At 40.4% G+C, this 23,554-nt stretch overlaps 1 long non-coding RNA gene across 1 annotated transcript; it reads right to left on the reverse strand.

Moving 5' to 3' along the window:
* Positions 1-417: 417 nt before the first annotated feature.
* LOC117877295 lies at positions 418-15,483 on the reverse strand. Its single transcript, XR_004645673.1, has 3 exons — positions 15,354-15,483; positions 7,771-7,911; positions 418-1,179 (listed from the first exon to the last, which is right to left on the reverse strand). It is a non-coding gene; the product is annotated as an uncharacterized LOC117877295 (long non-coding RNA).
* Positions 15,484-23,554: the final 8,071 nt, after the last annotated feature.

Genomic DNA, 23,554 nt, shown 5'->3' on the forward strand with positions numbered 1-23,554 from the left:
AGTTCAAAGCCCTTGTGTTCAAAATTTGTTGTATGTCATGGCTGTTCAGTGGCCAACATAAAATTAGCTGGTGACCTCAGTCCAGTTTCCGTTGGACCACTCAGAAAGCCATCAGCATAACTGACACTAATTGGCAGTGTTGTTGGCAGTCTCCGCAGAGGCCAAGGACTGAACAAGAAAGGAATCTGACCTAATCCCTTACTCTAGAGGTGATTTCCCAAGTTCAGGGTTGAGGCACACTGGCAAGAAGTGTGGTGGAAGCTGGCACTGCCTGTGCTGTGCCTTGTGTGTGGGTAACTAAAGGACTTCAGCTTCTAGGGTTGTCAGTTAGCTATCTTTTATGGGCCCCGCATCCCCCTTTAAAAGTCCCCACCCCATACCCCCCATTTTTTTTATAAAAAGAATACAAGACAGATCCTCAGTGTAAATTAGTGTCGTTCTAATGACTTCAGCAGAGTTATGGCTATTTACATGAACTGAGGCTCTGGCCCCACATTTCTAAGATGTTGTCTGTTATGATTGTCTTTTATAGGCCAATTTCTCCAGAGAAACTACTGAATGGGTAGTTTGCAAATGCTCTTAAGAAAATATTCCATATCATCTGTCAGTGGAGAACTCTACTTCTGTGTTATTAAAGTAACATTTAATCGAGTCTCATGGAGAAATTGCTTCCTCTGCCCTTAGAAATACACAATACTTTAGAAGCCAGTAGTAACCTTCTCAAAACTGTAACCTGTTGTAATATTTGGGGCTAATTGTACAGAATACTGTGTGTGTGAATTTTGACATCAGAACCTTTGACTTTTACACAGTTGTTTCCTCTGCTTACACTAGGGCTCAATTAATTGGCCCTTTAGTTTCATAAAACATTCTTTTAAACATTGAGGGGGGGGGGGGAAGAGGTTTCCTAGCAAATTAACAGTGCATGTAGTTTTCAATATTTTACATATTTCTCAATTTACCAGAGCCCAGACGTGGAGCACTGGCCATTACAATTTGGCAGCTAAGCCACCTTGAAGAACATGATGATGGAAAGGGGTTGTCCTGTTTCTACTTTGTTGTCGGAAGCAAAAGGAGAGGGGGAAGAGTAACTGCAGTTTATGGTGGTGGTGTAATGGAGCCTGTGACTAGATGAAGGCCTCTGAACAGGTGGAACGGGTGATTAGAACTTTCATCAGTCTGTGAAGAAAACAAGGAAGAATAATTATTAGGAGCGGAGAGATAAATTCCAATTGTTGTTTTAGGAACCAATATATTACTTCACAGACATGAAAATTTATTGTTGTACAGAATAAATTGCACTAAAAATACAGTCAAGTTTAGTTAACTAACAAGGAATTGTTAGGATAGGTAAGTAAATGTCTGTCTCTAGTTGAGTAGGACTGGTGTGAAAAAGTCCCTTGATTATCTTTTTCTTGGTTTCCCATGGTCACTTTCTTGAACCTGCTGAAATGTGGTATCTGTAGATAATTGTAGTTAGTTCCTCTACTTCCTCACATATATGTGAATCTGTAGAAATACTAGAGTTCTCTGGTGTAATACAGTTACTGGTGCTGCTGATGGTAATAATGAAGTCTCTGTCACAAGTTGGCAAGAATTTGGTGATGGCTCTGCCATATGCAACTGATCTGTGTCTGTGCTAGATTTGATCATCTTTGACCTTCCCTGTGTATGACACAGGACATAACTAACTGGTCTGTGTAGACCCTGCTGGCACAAACTGAACATTTCCTAGTGTGCTTTAATGGTCTCCATGGAAATCTCTTGCCTGAACTCTTTGGCCTACATAAAATTTATGTACAATGGTGTTTTGCCTATTGACAATAATATGATTTACACGCTCCTTATAAACTAATCCTCGAAGGTCTGGTATTAAGGGTTCCAGTTGAGAAAGGTTTTGCATAAAATATAAGCCAAATGCATCCTGGGGGCAGAAGTGTGCGTCAGTTCTGTACCATATGGAAATAAGAAATTGGCCAGTTTCTTTTCTTTTTGAGTGCCATTTTCTGCCAGCATAATTTTCACCAAATAAGCAATATGGTCCAGATTTTTAAAGGTATTGAGGTAGTCCTGCGATCAGTGTGGCAAAGCCTAATGGATTTAAGAGCCTAATTCTCATGTTGAAAAGTGATTTGGACACTTTTGCAATGCTGAGAACAGCAGTACCTATATACCTTTAAAAATCTGGACCTTCATCTCCAAGCTGGCTTTGAAAATGCTTAGAAGGTTTCAGGATAGCTTTTTAAAAAACCTTGTTTAAATTCCTAAATTACAATAGGGATTTTTCCAACCCTTCTTTTCACTACAAGTATTGCACAAATTTTATTACACAGGCACATCTCTGCAGAAAACTTCTTTTCGTTGTTCTTATTATATTAGGGATTTTTTTCCTACTCCAGTCAGGTTTCTATGACTCACTTTCTCTCTCTGATATCATTAAGTTAATGGGAAGTAGGTACCCAGGAATAGAAAGCCCTACTCTACTTTCTGTATAAGAACATCTTTCTATACTGTTCACAATAATTCTGTCTCAATGCCAGTGTTTGGAAACATGAGCAGAATATCTGGTTTTTAAGGTCCCCTCTCTGCTTTCTTTATTTTATGGCTAGAAAATGAATAAAACTTCAGATAATAATGTAATAGCTTGGGATGGAAACTTTATAGGAAAAACAAGCAGCCTTTCCTTCTTTCTAGCTCTACAAAGAGCAACTGACCTCTGCCTAGTGGTGATGATCCACAGATTTCCTCCTTGACTCTCCAAATTGAGGTCCTGAGGAATAGAAGCTCTGCCCTGTGCTAAAAGTTTAGTCTGAAGACGGCCAACACTGGGATTTTATTTTTCTAACAGAAAAAATGTTAATGTCTTGTGCTCAGGATTGTAACTTGTCTGTGTCAGTCTAAACCAGTTCAGCCTCAGCCGTATGTCTGTATTTTGGTCTGCGTTGCTAAAGATGCCTCAACTCACCGCACAAAGCTCCTCTGTGTCTAGGTTGAGTAACAGCTATACGATAATCCCAGACATACCTTTCCTAACCACATGACACTTTGCCATTCCAAGCACTGAAAGGCTGTATATTTCTCTTTCCTGTTATTACAAATTCCATGCAAAACTAAACTTCAGAAGTTCAACGAGGTATTCTCCAGAGATTTGAACTTGCAAGGGCAAATATTTCTGGGCTCGCTTATAAGAGTCTGGATTTCTGGCTGCCTCCCTTCACTCAGGAGGGCCTTGTGGGACTTGTGGAGACCTGCACTCAAATGGAGCAGGGGGGAGGGGAAACTTGTGGATGAACATAGGAGGTGGTGACCTGAGATGGCCTCTGTAAATCAATAGAAATAATAATAAAAAAGCTTTGGGCTGAACAAATGGTGTGAGAGCATGAGCAAGATGAAGGATAGGGAGAGCAGGGGTTGAGAGGGAGCAAGTGGGATGTAGGATAGTGATAGTGGGCAGCAACAGGGAGGGAGGAGAAAGGAGGACAGGCCAGGAATGGTGTGGGAAGGAGCCATGGCTGAATAAAATTAAAAAATCCAAACACACTGGATGACAGTAGGGAAGGGATGAAGAGTGAGAAAAGAGAATTCTCCCAAATGACTCCCTCACCAAGACAATCCTTGCTGCTGAGGAAAAGAATGGGAGCTGGAGCCCAGTATTGTGATGCCTGTCAGGAGGGAAAGGGGGAATACCTTCACAAGGGATGACACCATAGGACCTAACCACATCAGCCGCACCATCCAGGGCTCGTTCACCTGCACATCTACCAATGTGATATATGCCATCATGTGCCAGCAATGCCCCTCTGCCAGGTACATTGGCCAAACTAGACAGTCTCTATGCAAAAGAATAAATGGACACAAATCTGACATCAGGAATCATAACATTCAAAAACCAGTAGGAGAACACTTCAATCTCTCTGGTCACTCAATAACAGACTGGGAGTGGTTGGGTCATTACAAAACCTAAACTTAATTTCCCCAATACTAATTTCTCCCTACTGTTACTCACACCTTCTTGTCAACTGTCTGTAATGAGCCACTCTCTTTCCATTTCAAAAGTTATTTTTCCTCTCTTGGTTTCCTGCTGTTAAATTAATTTATCTCATTAGACTGACCTAACACTTGGTAAGACACCCCCATCCTTTCATGTATTTATACCTGCTCCTGTATTATTTTACTTCATACATCTGAAGTGGGTTCTAGACCATGAAAGCTTATGCCCAAGTAAATTTGTTAAGCTCAAAGGTGCCACAAGGACTCCTCGTTTTTTTTGCTGATACAGACTAACACAGCTACCACTGAAACCTAGCAACATTTTAGTGTGTGAGGACAGTAAAAGAGGCCCCTGATCCCAGAGGAAGATTAGAATATTCCTCCCACCCCTTTAAAAGAGAGCTCAGCTACCAAAATAGTTTACAGATTTGTGCCAAGAGATAATTTTTAGTCCAGTATAAATTCTGTCTATGTCTCTTATAGTACAAACACTGCTGATATTACTATCGTAATTGCCCATACACTATACTCAATGCAGTACCACATATTTTGTATAAAATACAAACTGACACACTGCCAAACACAACTCTGAGGGGGGCTAGAAATATGGATCCATTTGAAACCACCTCTTAAGTGACATGTGGCACGTGTTTGTCTCAGAAGAGGTTCAGCTACATAAAATTGCAGGTAATGATCCCATCTTAATTGAAATTCTTCCCCTATTTACATTCATCCCTTTTGTTTTGCCTGAAGGTCAAATGTGGTCTGTGTTTTATTTTATTCCATACGTTCAATTCACATAAGCTGTACCTTTTATTCCAAACAAATCTCATATTATTTCACCCTGCTGGTTTAAGAAATGTTGCTTTGTGAAATTCAGATTCAATATTGCAAGGGGGAAAAATCCCAGATAATAACTGCAGTTCCACAGTTATTAATGTATTTTCATTTAGTTCATTCACTCTACATCATTCAGACCCTGCACTTCATTAGGCCTTTGACTGGTTGAGGCTGGTTTGATAATGTTAGTACTACTTCCAGTGTATATAGCCCTATTTCACAGCAGCGTACACAGTAACAAATATTTGGGTTGACTGTTATTGCTGCATAGCTTGTTGCACTGTCACATTCATGCTGAACTTCTGCTTTTAAGAGGAATTATCTTGCCAACTGATAAACTTTGAAGAACATCATTTTTGTGTGTATAAAATGGATTAGGGTTGCTGCTCTTGGTATTTCAAAAACATTCCTGGCTAAAATAAAACATCCATGCTTTGTAATCTTACAGTTCAATATTTAACATTGTGTGGCTAATAATAATAGATCCACTTCTCTTCCTGAACAATACACTCCTAAGGCCAAATCCTTCTCTCAGTTCCACTCAGTTAACTTCCTTGGGATTCTATCAGTGGAAGTCAGAGTAGAAGAATTTGATCTGTTGGCCTCTTTTTGCAGACTTTGGAGAAATCCAGCACTAACATTCTGCACAATCCCTTTCAGGTGTAATTGTACAAAGTGTCAATCAGCACTGAGTTTATTTGACCTAATCATTTTCAAGGAAGTTTTAGGAGAGCAGTGAAGTATAATTTCTCCAATGGCACCCACGAGGGGAGTTATGAGGCAGATTCCAATTTTCTGTGTTGTAATGTAGAAAGTGGTGTGGGACCATTAGTGACCAGGGGCGTGTCCACACAGTACATTAGTCTACACCAAGAGGGGTATAAATTTTAGTCTGCCACACAGTAACTGGCCCATGGGGAGCCTCTTGCCATGCACTAAAAGTTCCCTACTGCTCATTAGGGACTACATTTGAAACAGGACTACATTAATGTACACGGGGGAACTTTTAGTGCACACCAGCAGGATCCACTGGGCTAGTTAGTGCACAAAACACTGGAGCAGACTAAAATGTACACCCCTCTTGTGGGGAATAATGCACCATGTAGACAAGCCCCAGGCATGTTATGCTCTATCTCATCCAAAAGACAGTACTGTTTCTTTATACATAGGCTTGGCAAAATGGCATATTTATTTTATCTTTTCAATGGATAGTTTCAATGTTTATCTGTAAGCATTTTTCAATTTTTATCAATTTACATTTTGTCAGTTGTGGATTATTATTGGAGGGGGCCGGACAATATTTATTCCATGGCAGCACACATTAAGATTAAAAAATTTAAAGCCTTATAACTGTTAAGACACACATTGTTAACATCACATGGCAAAATATACAAAGAAAATATCCTTAAATCAAACTCTAATAACTAGGGCTCCATGTCTGTCATGGAGGTCGTGGAAGTCAGGGATTCCGTGACTTTCTGCAACCTCCGGGACTTCTGCAGTGGCCAGTGTGGTGACCCCAGGGCCATCCAAGCCATTGGCCCCAGAGTTAGCTGCTCAGGCGGCCCCAGGGCCAGCCACACTGGCAGCTGCTGGAGTGGCTTCGCAGCCAGCCGCTTGGGTGGCACTGCACCCAGCTGCACCGGCCGCTGCTGGAGCTGCCCTGGGAACAGCCACTCTGGCTACTGCTCAGGCGACCCCGGGCAACTGGTCCCAGGGACCGACTGAACAGCCGCGGGAGCGGCTGGCCCCGAGGATCGCCTGAGCAGTGGTCTTAGGGGTGGCCGGTGCAGCCACAGCTTGGCAGCCGCCAGCAATGGTCCTAGGGGTGGCTGGAGCAGCCGCTGCTCAACGACCCCTGGCAGCTTGTGCTGTTGGCCCCAGGCCCTGCCTGAGCAAAGGCCTCCCAGGCTCCCCAGCATTGGCTCCTCCAGTCCCCCCACCCCCGCAGCACTCCCCCCCAGCAGCAGCGGTTCCCTCTGGGGGCCTCCCATGCAGCGCCCCGCCCCAGCTAAGATTTAATCAGGGGTATTTATATTACAAGTCATGGACAGGTCACAGTCCATGAATTTTTGTTTATTGCCCATGACCTGTCCATGACTTTTATTAAAAATACCCATGACTAAATCGTAGCCTTCCTAATAATTTCTCCATCATATTTTTCTTACTTTGCCTATATATAAATTATGATTAGCAATAGAAATATTTTTCATTGGTCTCTATGTACATGAAATTGACATTTATGGATAAAAATCGAATACTTCCAAACCTATTTATACACTGTGTGATTTTTGCAGGTGTTATCATATAGGAACAGCTCACTGTGACAAGAAATCTCCAAATGGCAACTATCCTGTGGGTACATGACTGTGTGATCATCAGATAATCTGCATACAAATTAGTGTGTCTCTCTCCTGGGGACTGTGTCACACTCTGTAATTTTACATTTGAATTTTATAAAGGTACAAATTCTCCTCTAAAAGCGGTTGTATATCAGTTTTACTTGGGAAAATATCCCAGTTCACTGGGGAAAGGTTGTTGAGTGCAAATGTTGCTTGTCAACAGTAAACAGCACACAGCCCTTTCTTTTGAGACCGATACAAGTTTTGGAAATGACACTTTTTTCTACTTGATGTGGATTTTTGCAGCCCATATTAAAATAAACTAAAATGCATCTAGACCAAAACTGCACTATTTGTTTACTGTACTTGGTCCCACATATGCTCCTTCTACAATTGATTTTCTCCCAGTGTCTCTTACCCCATGTATAGTGGAATGCCCATGTTAATGATTAACATAGTTTCTTGGCTTGGTAGTGGATGAAAGTGCTGGAACAATAATAGATACTGCAAGCTGTATCTGAGCATATGTATAGTAAAACTGTGCAATCAAATCTGCTGGCTGCGTACAGATAAGAGGCCCGAATCTCCTTTCACTTACACTGCTTTTAAACGGATAACTTCTGTTGAATTCAGTAGAGTTCCTCCTGATATACACTAATAAAAGCAAAAGGAGAATTAGCTCCAAACTCTCCTGAAATTCTGCCACCAGATGATTTGTGAAGGAATAATTTCCAGTAACCTGAGGAGAAATAGAAGGTACAGGCACAAACTCTGGGTTATATTTATCCTTTAGGCACCATCCTGTGTATTAGAAGGAGCGCTAAGGGGAAGCACAGCATCCAGAGCCCCCAACAGGCATTTTGGCTTAAATAACTGAATTATCTTCTGTGATCTTCCAGGTAGCACATGTTGGCCCATCTGCTCTATTGCTATTGAAGAGATTACAACATATGTCTCTCTCTCCACCTGGCCAACATTGCTGGCTGGTGTGTAGAAGGCACAGGCAAAGTGCTGGCTCTGCCCTTATTTCTACTTTCTAGGTCTTGCAAAGCAGAGACTGTGTTCCCCATCAGGATTCTGGTCAGACTCTGTGCAACAATACAAAGGAGGTGGGAGTGGAAGTTCCTTACACATCTGTGCAGGCTCTAGACAGAATCTGGCCCTCTGTTAAAGTTGAATATAGAACAGTGATCGGCAACCTTTGGCACACGGCTCGCCAGGGTAAGCACCCTGGCGGGCCGGGCTGGTTTGTTTACCTGCCACAACTGCAGGTTCGGCCGATCGCAGCTCCCACTGGCCGCGGTTCACCGCTCCAGGCCAATGGGGGCTGTGGGAAGTGGCGGTCAGCATATCCCTCATCCCGCACCACTTCCCATAGCCCCCATTGGCCTGGAGTGGCGAACCGTGATTGGCCGAACCTGCGGACGCTGCAGGTTAAACAAATTGGCCCTGCCCGCCAGGGTGCTTATCACCTTTGGCAAGCTGCGTGCCAAAGGTTGCTGCTCCCTGATATAGAATATAGCTGAATATAGAACCTGGTTAGGAGAGGGGCAGTGAGTGAATAGCTCTGCCATGCAGCGGGTTTTGCCTCCTTTGTTAATGGGGGGAAAATAACATTTGTTTTACTGCAGGTGCAGTTATAGTGACTCAGCCCACATGTTTTTTTTAACTTTTACTAAGAACTTTCAGTTCCTCAGCTGTACGGTATTTGTGATTGGATTGCGTGTGAAACATGAGTTTGACGTGCTATGGTAACTGCAAACTTGTTAACAGGAAACTGTGTTCCAAACAACAGCATCTGAACCTCTCTAGGTAGAAAATATATAGCCTGTTGACCAAAGAAGCCTGTTGCTTCTTGAAAAGAGCAGAAGCAACTCCCTTGACTGCAACAGAGTCACATATTCTCATGCAAGTGCACACATTTCCATTTCCAGTGTAATTCTTCCCTGGTTTTCAACTATCTCTTTGACTTTAGGAGTCAGAGATCTTGGAATTGATTTCTTTAAAAGCTGGGCACCCAAAATGTATGTACAATTTTGTACACCTAATCTATGTGACTATATAGTTTGGACACACAACAATAGTCATTGTGCGCACAAAATAAACAAGCTGTTGCACACACCCAAGTTTTTAAAAAGATTGTTTCCTGGAGCCTATTTTCCCTGCAGGGTTACCAAAGTGTTAGTTCTTCTTCTAGGAAAATATACATATAAACACCTGGTCCCTGAAATTGTTTTTCTTTACTGTGTGTCTTAAAGGCAAGGTGTAGGAAATCAGTACCAACCTCCAAATATGTTAGGTTTCGAATTTATTTCAATGAGACTTAGGCATCTAACTCCCTTAGGCTCTTTTGATACTCCCAGCCAAATTCAATAAAGAATGCTTTAATAGAAAAGTTAATTAGGAAAAATATTCTTGATATTTGTCTCTTTGCTCAACTACCAAACACGCCAGGAGAAGAGCAATCTGCAATGCTCATTGGGTGGTAAAATCATGAGGGTCAGTAGAAAAATAATTATGAGTAGAGGAAGAAGGTACTGCGTTAAGCAAAGATGGGGTAACATACGTTACTTGCCTGTTAAGTATCAAAGGGGTAGCTGTGTTAGTCTAAATCTGTAAAAAGCAACAGAGGGTCCTGTGGCACCTTTAAGACTAACAGAAGTATTGGGAGCTTAAGCTTTCGTGGGTAAGAACCTCACTTCTTCAGATGCAAGGCATCTGCCTGTTAAGTTCAGCTTTAAAGCTTTTTTGCATTTTGATTACTCTCAGCTCAGTCCAACAAGAATTCCTGTCTAACCAGATCATTGTACAGAACATAGTGACTGTGACGGTACAAACATCAGAGCGTTTTTTTTTTTAATGTGTAGTAACCAAAAGTCCTTATATGCATGCTGAACAGCACTGCATGGAACATATTCTTTACTATTTTCCTTACTGTATAATTGCATGGCACCTAGCACAACAGGATTCCAGTCTTCATTGAGGCCTCTAGGCACTACTGTAATACATGTAATAAACATTTAAGTGTGGAATTGGCAACAATGCATATAGTTAAGCTACTTAACATTCTCCATAATATGATAATTCTGTTCTCCAATTAAGAAACTTTTCAGGAAGAGAGAAACTGACTAGAAGAGAACAGGATAACTGACTACACAGTAAGTGGCGTCATATGCAGAAAAGGCAACAATCTGAAAAATGGAATTTTTGTGTGTGTGCTAACTTCTATCAGAAGCTTTTAACTATAATAGGTACAAAATGTTCAAGAACAAAATGTGATCATCAAATTGATGGTCTCCCTTTAACATCAATCTCTACAATCTCTACAAGAGTTGGCCCTGAACCTGGTCCTGAATATCCCCGAACTTTGTGGGGAAAGGGATGGGGCAGACAGCAAGAACTAAAACTGAATCCATATCCAAATTTTGGAAGTGGCCCCTATCTTTATATTGAGCTAAGCCATATCTCAATGACTCCAGACTTTGCAGTGTTGGAAATCTAGAGTTGGATTCAGATTTTGTTGCTTGAGCCAATTTTCCATCACTCTGAGGGTCTAATTCTCAATTACATCACTCTGATAGTATAAAGAGGCTCAGAATCAGAGTGACTGTTCACTTCCCTTGTCTTCTGCTATGCTTGCCAAAGCTCCTTTATTTTCAGCACTGCTGTGTGTCCCTGGTGTAGCCTTTCTCCCCCATGCCCTGCGTGATTTTGGCATGGATGTTAACATTTCTTCTGCTGGTTTGGAGCTCTGCCTGCACGTACTCTTCTCCCCACACAGCAATAAGATCACCACCTCCTGTGTGCTCCATGCTGGAGCGTGTTTGCAGCCTTGAGCACCCATGGTTAGCTGTGCTGACGAGCTATCCATGCCGATCAAACAGGAAATGAAAATTCAAAAGTTCCCAGGGCTTTAACAGGTGGGCAGCTATTTCCTGTATACCTGGCTGAAATGCAATGGAGTTGAAAGTGCCTTCCAGAGCGGTCACAGCAGAGCACTGTGGGACACCTCCTGGAGGCCAATTCCTTCGAATTACACAGCGCAATGTCTACACTATTCCCATGTCAATGCGTGGTTGTCGACTGAAGCGCTACGCCTCTCACGGAGGTGGAGTACAGAAATCGACTTTACAAGCCTTTTAGGTTGGCAGAAGGGACTCGGTAGACACATACATTATTAACTCGATCTGACACGGCATATGTTGACCTAACTTCATAGTGTGGACAATGCCATACTGTTTGAGTACTAGCCGCACTCACATCCACCTCTGCCTTTGCCTCTGTCAGCAGATCACAGACTCAGGCCCAGATCCTTAGCTGATCTAACCTGGCATAGATCCATCAACTTGGTGCTGTCCCTCATTGCTTTGCATGAGATGGTAAATTGGTTGCAGCAAACTGGAGTGATGTTTTTGATTACCCTGATTTCATTGTTGTTGAAAAGAGGTAGTCATCCAAAATCATGGCTTCTAAAGAGCTAAGGATATTTTTCCAAGAAAAATACCATACACCATATTTTATTCAAGGGTGGAGGTTGTTAAATATCTGCCAGATATTATTATAATCTGATTATAATCAGAATAGATTTTATATATTACAGTTCATTATATGTGGCTGTATGGAAGTTAAATTGTTTTTTTCTGAAAAGTGCTGTAGATTGTTGCAGATCAAATAGCATTCATTACAGAACTTGATATGGAGATGACAAAGCTCATTAAGAGGGATATGGCATGTAGTCAATGCCATCACTACCACAAGTCCACAACGTTTTTCCAAATTACAATTCCAGGCATACTTTGGTTTCTGAGCAAGAATAACTGATACAGGAAACTATAAACTAGTGATGACTAAAAAAAGAATGAAATGGGATGTATTTCTCCATTTGAGTAACTCATGCTAGCATGCATTAAAATATTGAGTATCACTATAAAAAAATCCTGTAAATTTGATCCAAAGGTTGTCAAGGCAAAACACAAAGGACAGTCTTAGAGACTGGCTTTCCAGTCTCAAAGTATCTAATATATAGTGGCCTATGTACACTATGTATCCAACAACTTGTACACCTCTACCCCGATAGAACGCGACCTGATATAATACGAATTCGGATATAACACGGTAAAGCAGCGGGGAGCCCCGGGCCCTTTAAAGCGCCACCCGAGCCCCGCTGCTTTACTGCGTTATATCCGAATTCGTGTGGAGCCCCCGGCCCTTTAAATCACTGCCAGAGCCCAGGCAGTGATTTAAAGGGCAAGAGGCTCCAGCTGCTGCGGGAAGCCCCGGGCCCTTTAAATCCCCTCCCGAGCCCTGCTGCCAGAGCTCTGGCGGTGATTTAAAGGGCCCGTGGCTCCCCTCAGTGGCTGGAGCATTGGGCCCTTTAAATCACCGCTGGGGAAGCTGGTCCAGTCCGGCATGGTGTACCGGCTCTTGCCAGTACGCCGTACCGTACCGGACCATTCCCGATATAACGCGGTCTCACCTATAAGGCAGTGAGATTTTTTGGTTCCCGAGGACCGTGTTATATCGGGGTAGAGGTGTACTGACTATTCTGTGTCTCAGAATGGCCAGGGTCTTTAGGGATCTCTCATTACTTCATGTTTTTTTATTTTTATTCTGATACTGGTTTCTACAGTTGGGATTTCAATATGATGTGATACTTGCAGGTGGGTGATAGAGAAAACAAAAATGGAGCAGTTTGGGGCAAATAGTTTAGTTTTTCTTTCTTGCAAATTAATGAAATGGAAATCTGTTGAAAGGATGCACCTACAAAGATTAATACCCTTAAAGTTAAAAGCACAGCTCTGCCTACACACTGTTGAGAATCAGTGGGCTGGGAGTTAAAAGACAATGCTAAATGAACCAGGTGTGTGCACGAATGATAGAAAGGGGAAAAGAGAGAGAGAGAACATATTTGAAAGTTCTTTGCTGATTTAGCCTGGGTAACCTGGAGTGCAATAGTATGGGGTCTGCTTATCTTGGAAAATGTGTGTTACAGCTCCCATTAAGGTCAATAGAAATTGACAGGCCAACTCCAGGGGTGATATCATTGGGATACAGTAAAACGTTTAGAAATGTCTGGATTTTATTCCTGAAGTTCTGACCATTTAAATATAACCTCATCTTCACCCTGGGTCTACTGTTACTGTTTCATTTAAGAGGCTGCTACAAGCTGTGAAGCTGTTTGCACATCAATAAAGTCAGAATAGTAATACTCTACTACTGAAAGCACAGTTTAAAGTTCAAGTCATTTGTTCATCTAAGTGTGTCTCTCAGGTTGTGGTGATAATGCTGGAGCAGATCACAGAGAATTTAGAAGTTATAGAACATAGGTTACTCTTTGTCTAAGGGAAACTAGATTTGGATCTAAGTTTTACCAATGGCCCATATCTAACTGGGAACCAGGAGTCCTGTACTGTAGTCCTGGCTCTGCCACTGTTGTTAGCTGCAGTGGTAGAATTTATAATGGGCTAAACTAAAATCCTAAAGCTCGCAATTTCTGAACTTTAGGGGTGTTGCAAATCTAGACTGGAATCTAGTTCTGAATTTTGCAACTTTAACCCATCTCTGTTATTTATATCATTTATATAACATCCTAAATGTAAGAAAAATGTGCTAAAGAGCTAACTGAATCCCTGAAAACGTAATGGGATATCACACATGCAGTATTATGACTTCTCTGTAGGACCACACAGGCTATGAAGCAGAGCTGTTGGAATACAAACAGATCTATAAACACATACAAATAGTTGTGATAAATAGTTTACAGGTTAAAAATGCACCCAGCAAGTAACTGTGTTCATTATTATATTACTGTTATTTATTATTTCTATTGCAATCATCCCAAAAGGCATGACCAGTTGTGGGGCCCCATTGTGCTAGGTGCTGTACAAACACACAGTGGGAGGAAGTCCCTGCACCAAAGAACTTACAGCCTTCATTAAGACTTAATTCTCCATCCCATTTCTGAGACAAACTGGCAGCCAGCACTGCAACTGCTAATGTAAACACAGTAGTTCTTTATGAATAACTTCATTGAACTTCTAGTCAGTACTTCTAAATGTGAAGCATGACATTTAAGACTTAAGTAAGAAAGAAAGGAAATGATAAACTACAGTTTTTAACTAGGGTACCTGTCAAGCTTCAGGGGGTGATAGAGATAAGCGTGAGGGGTTAGGATTGAAGGTGATAGGCGCTATAAGCAAGGTGATAGAAAGTGGGTGGTTGGGAATGGAGTAAAGATCGCAGAGGGCATGAAGCAAGGGTGAAGGTTATAAGTAATATATATATACTCTGAAACCTCAAACCTGTGGCAACCTGGTGCAGCAGACAGGAAGTTTTGTGTCAGCATCAGTTACATTTTTTAAAAATACATCCTTTATTGGATTAAATTTGAAAATGTCATCAATACAATAGTCCCGTAGTTATTATGGAGGTAACTGTAACACATCTATAGTTAAGGTTGTGTTGAGACTTCTACTTAATGCAGGAAATCCCTCTGTTTCAAAGTTATGGGCCCCAATCCTGTAAATGGATCTAGTCAATGGGACTCTGTGTGGGCACAGAGGTCAGGCACAGGGAACTGATTGAGGAATTGGAGACGTAGTTTTCAAAATTAGCATAACTGCTCTTCTGAAGCCAACTGAATTTTGTGGGAGGTCTTGTCGATGAAGTACTTCCTTTCGTTTCCAGGAGAAATATTTTTAAATCATCATTTTTTGAAAAGCAATTATTTCAGTTGTGTCAGATGGTCTTTTGAATTCATAAAGACACCACCAACCTTAAGATTTTAAGATTTTTTTTCTCCACCTCTGTATGGCCTAGAAAAAATTATTTAAAAATAGTTTCTGGATCACTATTTTGTGCATGGATTCTGTAACAAATTCAGTAACCACAGGTTTTGAGAATACCCTGGGCCTGGATTATGCGTGAAAGATAATCATGAGAGAGACAATTGCAGCTATGAGGTAATAAGCAAAGGCTAGGAATTGAAGGTGAAGGTTAGATTGTTGGCTTAGTGTAGAAGAGAGAATTTTCTCATACCCACCTCACTTACCTTTCTCTATTACCCACCATGCTTAACTTTATCCCTCTCTTAGACCACACTTTCACACTCTCCCTTTGTTTACTCTTACTGCCTTCAAACTGCATCCCATCCTTAGCACTTCCCTCAGTCCCCATTTTTACCTTTCACTCTCATCCTGCAGCCACATCCTTCAGACTCACAGCTTCCCCAAGCTCCAGTATTTCTTTCACACAAAACAGTGTAAATCTGTAGCAATTCTATTGAAGTCAATGGAGCTGATGTAAACTGATGTGAGAGGAGAGTTAGATCCCCCTGTGTTTCACATTTTCACAGTATCTGTAATTAATGAATAGCTTCATTCAACCTGCTTGCTCTAAAGCATGTGACTGTGATCCACTAGGTCATAGAAATGGAGTGTTCTTTGAGTTTATTTTGGAAGCTTGACATTTTTTTTTCTGGCAGCAAGATATGTTCTGCTCCCTCATCAGCTTAATAATAATAATAAAAAAGCAGCAACATGTATTTAGCGAGTGTTTAACAAAACATTTTACTCCCAACTGTCAAACATACAAACAAGATGGCTTGTGTCAAATTTTACTTTATAAAAATAACTTAATTGAAGTAATATAGTCCAACTCTGTCACAGAGTTTGGGAGAATGAAAAAAAGAGTGAGGATAGAAAGTTAAACATTTATATTCATAACAAGAGAGCAAATAAATGAGCCAGCTATTTGGCATTTTTACTGGAGTTCTCTTACCTGCGTATTCAAACATATATTAAAAGGGATATGAAAAAGCAGCATGGAAGAAGTTTTGCTGAAGTTGTACTTATGTTAAATGTTGAAATAATGGTCTAATTTTCCTTACATTTACACAGGAATATACTGCTGTACTATATCAAATTCAGTGGAATTATTCTAAACCTACCCCAGTGCAAATGAGATCAGAATAATACTCTATATCTTCTCATGATGAAATATTGCATTTTCCTCAAACACCTAAAGTCTATATTCTACTATTTCTTTATGCTGAATCATAATTGCGTACTAACCTAGGCACTTGTTCAACGAAAAGCTATATTAAGGATGCTTCAATTATTCTGTCATTGATGTCACAGGTCAAATCTCAGACCTTATTGTATATCCACAATAAATTACTTTCCAAATGACATGACCCTTTGCCTTTAAAAAATCTTGGAGTAGGCCAACTGTTCATGCATTCAGAATGTTCATGCTTTCAAATTATATTCAAGAGGAGTCAACCACAAAATAAAAAAATGTTACTCATTGATAAGAAATTTTAATACGCCTCTGTCTAAAATCAGGGATGGAAATCATATGGATTTCAGCCAAACTTGGGAGGAGAACCTTACTTATTTGAATAACTCCCTGAATCAGCTACAAGCAGCAGAGCTCACTTTTAAAGTGTGTAAATGTCAGAGATTCCCTGTATCTTGGGAATAGAGTACATGGTAGACCTGTTAGGCCAGACACCGCAAATCTGGAGGCTAGTCTGGCCTCTAGTGAGCCACCACTGGCCCATCTCAGGTGAACTAAGTGCTGAACTTACACACTTGAATATTTAGTCCAATATTTGGGTTCCAGAAACAGACTTTTCAACACTTCATATCTTTACAAACTCAGACTAGGATTTGAAGTTGGTTGTATACATGGACACTTCCAGTTACAGTCTGGGGCAGTGCCTAGTCAGGCAACATGCAAGAAAAGCACCTTACAATATGTAGTGACTGATGCTGCTAGATGAAAGGAGTATCTGGACATAGTGTACGCTCTACATAACCTCCCATCATATGTATATGATGGATTGTTTGTTGTTTGATAACAGATTACAATTCCATGGCATGTTTTTAGTGCATGAGTGCTGGAAACACAAAGTTTCTGCTCTTGCAATTTGATATAACAAATCTGTTTATTATAGGGCGTGTCCAGCACTTGAAGATCGTGTGTCATGGCAAGTCATATGGTTTCTCACACCAGTTTGGATAGTAGCCTGTTCTGGTCATCTCAGTGCTGGCTCAATATAGTTGACATACATTTTAAAAAGTGGTTATCAGGGTACAGTAGGGTGGCCAACTTGGGAATTGCAATTAGGGGCTAATGGGTTTTTAACTGGGCACCCAGGCCTTATTCTCCCACCACAGGATTGGCAGCAAAAGAAATTACCTGTATCCTGAAGCGGGAGAATAGGGAAAATAATATTTACTCACCACTCATAAGCATGGTCTGTTGTCTGCTTACTAAAGTTATCCATCCCCTCTTTAAAAAATGTTGAATATTGGTAGGTTAAATTGCCCCAAACTCACCTCTAAATTATCCCTAGCTGAAGGCCACTGAGGTTAATAAATGCATATAATAAAAATATCTACCTCGGTACTCATATTACCTCTGTGACATTGGCAGGTCAGGTCCCAGCTCATGCCAAGGCCCAGGACCTCACTGAATACTGACAAATGCATGGCTGGAAACTAGTCTGGCTTACCGGTGGGCTGGTACAGTTAAAATAGATATTAGTGTTATAAGAATGTGGTTAGTATTTACACTTAATGGAATGCTTGTAGGATGCTGCATATATTAATCCTACTTATAATATCTGTATTCTATGGTATAATGTCATAGGGAGCATTTGCATTGTAAACCTGTGTAATTGTGTAACTCACCAAACAAGAAAAGAAGCATTCCTTGGTGTAAAGAGCTGGTCCTGCGAACAAGAGGGGCTTTGAAACCAAATGAACCATTGTAAGACATCATAAGGACAAATAGTCTGTTGATTGCCCTCTCTACAGTGATGCAGCTGTACCGGTACAGCTGTGCTGCTGCAGTGCATGTGGTAAAACCACTCTATGCTGACAGGAGAGAGCTCTCCCGTCGGCATGAAAAAAACACCCCATAAGCAACATAAGCTATGTCATCAAGAGAAGCTCTTCTGCTGACATAGTGCTGTCCACACTGGCGCTTAGGTCAGTGTAACTTATGTTGCTCAGGAGGGTGTCTTATTCACACCCCTGAGTGACATAATTTATACTGACGTAAGCTGTAGTGTTTACATTGCCTAGATCTCTTTATGCTGTCTGGACTGTGAGGGGTAAAGATTCCCCATGCTGCTTTGCATGGGTCAGCCCTAAAGGACATATAGAGCTGCTTAGCTTATATTATATTTAGGGAGGGATAGCTCAGTGGTTTGAGCATTGGCCTGCTAAACCCAGGGTTGTGAGTTTAATCTTTGAGGGGGCCACTTAGGGATCTGGGGCAAAAATCAGTACTTGGTCCTGTTAGTGAAGGCAGGGGGCTGGACTTGATGACCTTTCAGGGTCCCTTCCAGTTCTATGAGATGGGTATGTCTCCATATATATATATATATATATATATATTATTACCTTTTTAAATATAAGGCTGTAACTCATTTGTGTGTGTATGTTTTCTGTTTTAATCTTGTAAACAACTCATTTCTTTTCTTAATTTAGTTTGTCCCAGGATTGGCTACATGCATTGTCTTTGGTTTGAGATCTGAGTACAAATGACTTGGGGTAAGTGATTGGTCCTTTGAGACTGGGAATAACCTGAATATCATTGTGATTTTTGGTGTAAAGTGACCATCTTTCACATAGTCCTGGGTGGCAAGTTAGACTGGAATGCCCGAGGGGACTGTAAGATTGTTAGAGTGCTTTAGGAGTTCACACTTATTACTGGGTTGGTGAAATCTAATTATAGAATGTACAAACAGTTTGGGCTTTCTGCCCTGTTTTTGACAGTCTACCCAAATGTTGGCACTCATGGTCATGACCCACTCCAGACAGCATGACACCCTCATCACAGTAATGCAAATAGGAAGGAGACAGACATCTAGTAAAGAGAAAAGAGGATGTGACTGAATAATGGAGAGGGAGGAGGTAAGGTGGATGTTTCGCATATCCAAAGATAACAAAAAAAAAACTATAAAAAAGAAAACCTAGGTCAACCTGGAAACAAGACAATCTGAACAACTAGGTAGTGAGCAAAGCTCTGTTACAGGTTAGTAAGGTTGGGGAAGAAGTTGTTTTGGAATATGCATTGCAGCCAAAACTTCAGATTTATGGTACAGGTCTCACACCAGGGCCTCAAATGTTCCACTTTCACTTATTTATTTGATTAATATTTGTGTTTTATTTTTCTTTCACCTCACAATAAACACACTTAAATTTGTGAACCGTATTTTTCATCTGTAATTGATTTCTCAGGATGCTGGTAATCTCCCATCATTAGGGAAGACGTCATGTCCTGGGGCAATGTCTTTTGGAAAAAATACATGAAATACTTCTATGTCAAAAATATTAAGAATTGAATGAATGAGTTTTATATTAATACTTCTCACAGTTGCCCATGGAGAGAGCCCTTCCCTGTACTGAAAGTAGCTTTCAGCAATGGAAAAACAACTATGTAGAATTTGAATAATGGATGCTCACCCAAAGAGCAAGATGTATATACTTTGTAAAAAGAAGAACAGGAGTACTTGTGGCACCTTAGAGACTAACACATTTATTAGAGCATAAGCTTTCGTGGACTACAGCCCACTTCTAGTCCACGAAAGCTTATGCTCTAATAAATGTGTTAGTCTCTAAGGTGCCACAAGTACTCCTGTTCTTCTTTTTGCGGATACAGACTAACACGGCTGCTACTCTGATACTTTGTAAACAGGCACCAATGAACCTCAGAGACAATGGCTAACCTAGATGCATAATGTGAGCAGGATGGCTAAATAAAAGAACTGGAGAAAGGCAGGGTATTAATCTCCATCTATGATGATTGTGATGGGGATTTGATAATAAGAGTAAGCATCACAGAAAGCTCAAATTAAACTTCCTTGTTAGGAAAGGAAATTGAAGGGTGAAGTGGTACAATTTTCCTTTGGGTCTTCATTGAGAGATAGCAGAATGCAGCTTCTCCATTTAGGGAATGAAGAGGTTTCCTGCCTTAGGTTTTAAAAACAGAATCTTATATATTAGCTTGCAGTTTGTTAGCTTCCATTTTGTTGCTGAGTGAATTTCTTTTCATCAGGAGGATGTTTGATTTTTGTGAATATTCATAAGTATTATTTTAAAGGGATTCCCAGACTTGGCACTGTAATTCAATAAAAGCCTGTGTGTTTGCAAGCAGTCGCCTGAAAGAAATTATATAAAAGCTGCGATGATTCTCGGGTACCCAGGACTGTGAGTCACCTTGTTTCCACCCTTCCTCCAGTGAGAAGGAGACTGGCTTGTGCTTAACTGGGTGTCAGCTTCCTGACACCACCAGCCTGTTAGCCACCCAAGCACTCTCCTCTGGGCTGTGCCAGCCCTTACTTTACCTTTCAGGTTAATACTAGGTGTACTCGAGTCCTGGAGCTTTTGAAGCATTTCCCAGTAGTGTCCAGCCCCTTATCCACTGAACTCTCACACAAGTACCAGATCTGCAGTTCCCAAGGGAACAGTGTACACACCAACATGTATGATTAAATTCAAGACCAGCACCTTGCTTCGTACCCTGGCACTGAGATATATTTATAGTGAAAACATCCAATAATGTAGGATGATGGGATGTTGTCTTTGTTCCCCAAATATAGTCCATCATACCTTTGAAGTGTATCTCAAGTTTAGGTTCTGTTTTCCCACTGTGTTTCTATACTTGTTAATTCCTTTCTGAAATTCTTATAATACTTCATATGTATTCAGTTTAGACAGATGATATGAATGAGACAATACTTAATTTACATTTCAACAGAGAGACCAGTGAATAAACATCCCTTGTCTGACAGAAAACTTGTTTAGAGAGACAAGGTGGGTGAGGTAATCTTTCACTGGACCAACTTCTGTTGTTGAAAAAGACAAAATTTAGAGCTACACTGATCTCTGCCTTTAGACAGACTTTAAAATATATTTTCAGTATATATATATATCTCCTTGCATAGTATCTGTACATAGATTTCACAACTACATTAATTACTAGTGTGACTCGGGCTTTCATTTAAGACCCCACATGACATTCTTTGGTGAACCAGAATATACATAACAGAATCAGGATATTCTTGTAATTCCCTTGCCAGTTGGCACTGAGGGGTTCTTCAGTCACAAAAGACCAGATTACAAGGTCCTTGAGTCTGTAGAATCTGCTCTTGTAGTGATCAGAAGAAGTTGGTTGAAATCAAGCTTGTGTGAGTTGAATGTCTGAGAGGCTAGTTCTATACAGAATATGGTTTTAGGAGAGGCTGCATGCTCAACATAGATACATCTAGAATAAAATTTGCCACTTTCCTATGAATTAGCATATTAAGGTCATATCCCTCATATACCAGTTGGTCCTTTGACTTCCCCCATGTTTTTACATATATATAAGTGTGGATATGTGCAGCATACAGTTCAATCCAGTACATAAACCAAAATGCCTTGGCTACATTCATTTAATTTCTTTAACCTCAGCCCAGTGGATGTAAATCTGTTTAGTGGCTAGACCTCCTTTAGCTACTTGTGGATTCTGCAAGGCCTTATTACAGCCGTCTTTGTCCTCTTGCCCCAAGGAAAGCTGCAGCAACATTGACACCAATAGCTACAAAAACATTTGCATGTGCGTTACATTTGCTTCCTCAAGTTCAGCTCAGCTAATGAGCTGGCTGCTTCCATGTAAATCAAGTCAACCAAAAACAGTTCATGCTTTCATCAGGTGAGCACTGGTCTGAAATCCCTTTGAAGGTGGGGCCTCATTCGCTGCAGTGACTGAAAGTTGCCCATATAAACACCCCATTTTAAAGATGATGTTCTGTTTTTCGGACAGGCTTACAGTTGTTGAGAGGAAGTGTGCCACTGTGCCAGGTAACAGAAGTCAGACCAATTTACTGTGAATTTGGAAAATAAAAAATAAAAACCTAACACCAGTGCTTTAGGAGACATTAGCAAAATAGAAAGTACTAAAAGCTGAGATCACATCTGGGATTTATCAGTGTGTTTTGATAAACCTTTGGGCTTTGCCAGCGCTCTGTCCTTCACTAGGGAGTCCGCAAAATTACAGCACATGTGTTCTCAACGGAATCTGTCAGATAGACTTTATACTTTAACGTTTTTGACTGATTAATCATCCACATAGACTAGTGAGGAGTTCAGAGAGCGGTGAATATTTCTTGTTAGAAAAGTTAAGCAATAGATATAATACTAGGAAATATGTATGTAATTATAAGATTTGTAATTATTTATTTGTACAAATCCTAATTAAAAACCCCCAACAACCTCTAAATCTACCATTGAGTCTGTGGGTTCAGTCCTTCTCACAAAAAATTCAGATCATTGAGATCATTGCTGTGCTCAGCAATACCTAGTTAGGGTGCAACACCTAACTGATTTAGGACCTTAAATATAATTTTCAAAAGGGAAGTAGACACTTATGTCCAGATTTTTAAAGGAATTTAGACATTACTGTGCTTAGTGTTGCAACTCCTAACTGATTTAGGAGCCTAAATCTCATTTTTGCTTTCTGCCTTGTAGAAGTCTAAATAAATGGTGTCAAAACAATGGCTTTTATCATCCAAATTTGTAATCTCATACAAATTATTTCAAATTCATTTGACAAGACCTATTTTCCATAAAACCATATTAATTGTTATTAATTATGATACTGTCCTTTAATTCTTTACTAACTGGATCCCATCAGTCACTGGAATTTACCTGGAAGCATGTCACCTGATGTCACCAATAAGGCTTTGGATCACAAGTCTTTTCTAAAGTTGGGCTCACTGTTGCACATTTAAGAGCGGTATGTGTGATATACCAGATTAGGTTGTTAAATAGGGTACTGTGGTGACAAGTATTATGAAATGCCATATATATTTACCTGCAACTGTACACATTTAATTACATGTGCCATTTTTCTTCCCTTAAGTCAAAGAGCATTTATGATGAAAGAAAAAAAGGTGCCAGTCTACCATGCTTTCCAAGGGAAGTGAAAAATAGTGAGTGGAAACATAGGCTCTTTGTAACTCCAGGCACTATAATATGAACTGCCTTGTGTGTCTGGCAATGGGCAAGGCTAAGTGACAGAATACAATGAAATGTTAAATTAGCCTATATGGGGTTAGTAAGGACAGAGGATACATTTTATTTAAAGAAAGTAACATTGTACCTCACGCCAAACTGAGGTAATTTCCTTCCCTTTTCTATACTTCCTAGGTTTCCAGATTTATAATTTTTATGGCGTTTACCAGAGCTCACCTGAAGAAAGCATTACTCAAATAAAATCTAAAGGAAATATTTTTGTTCAGGACCCAGACCCATAAAGAGTAACTACTATACGTTAAAAAAGCTGCATAATTTTACAATTAATTATACACATAAACCAAATAAATA

Source organism: Trachemys scripta, chromosome 4 (assembly GCF_013100865.1).
Source record: "Trachemys scripta elegans isolate TJP31775 chromosome 4, CAS_Tse_1.0, whole genome shotgun sequence".
NCBI lineage: Eukaryota > Metazoa > Chordata > Testudines > Emydidae > Trachemys > Trachemys scripta.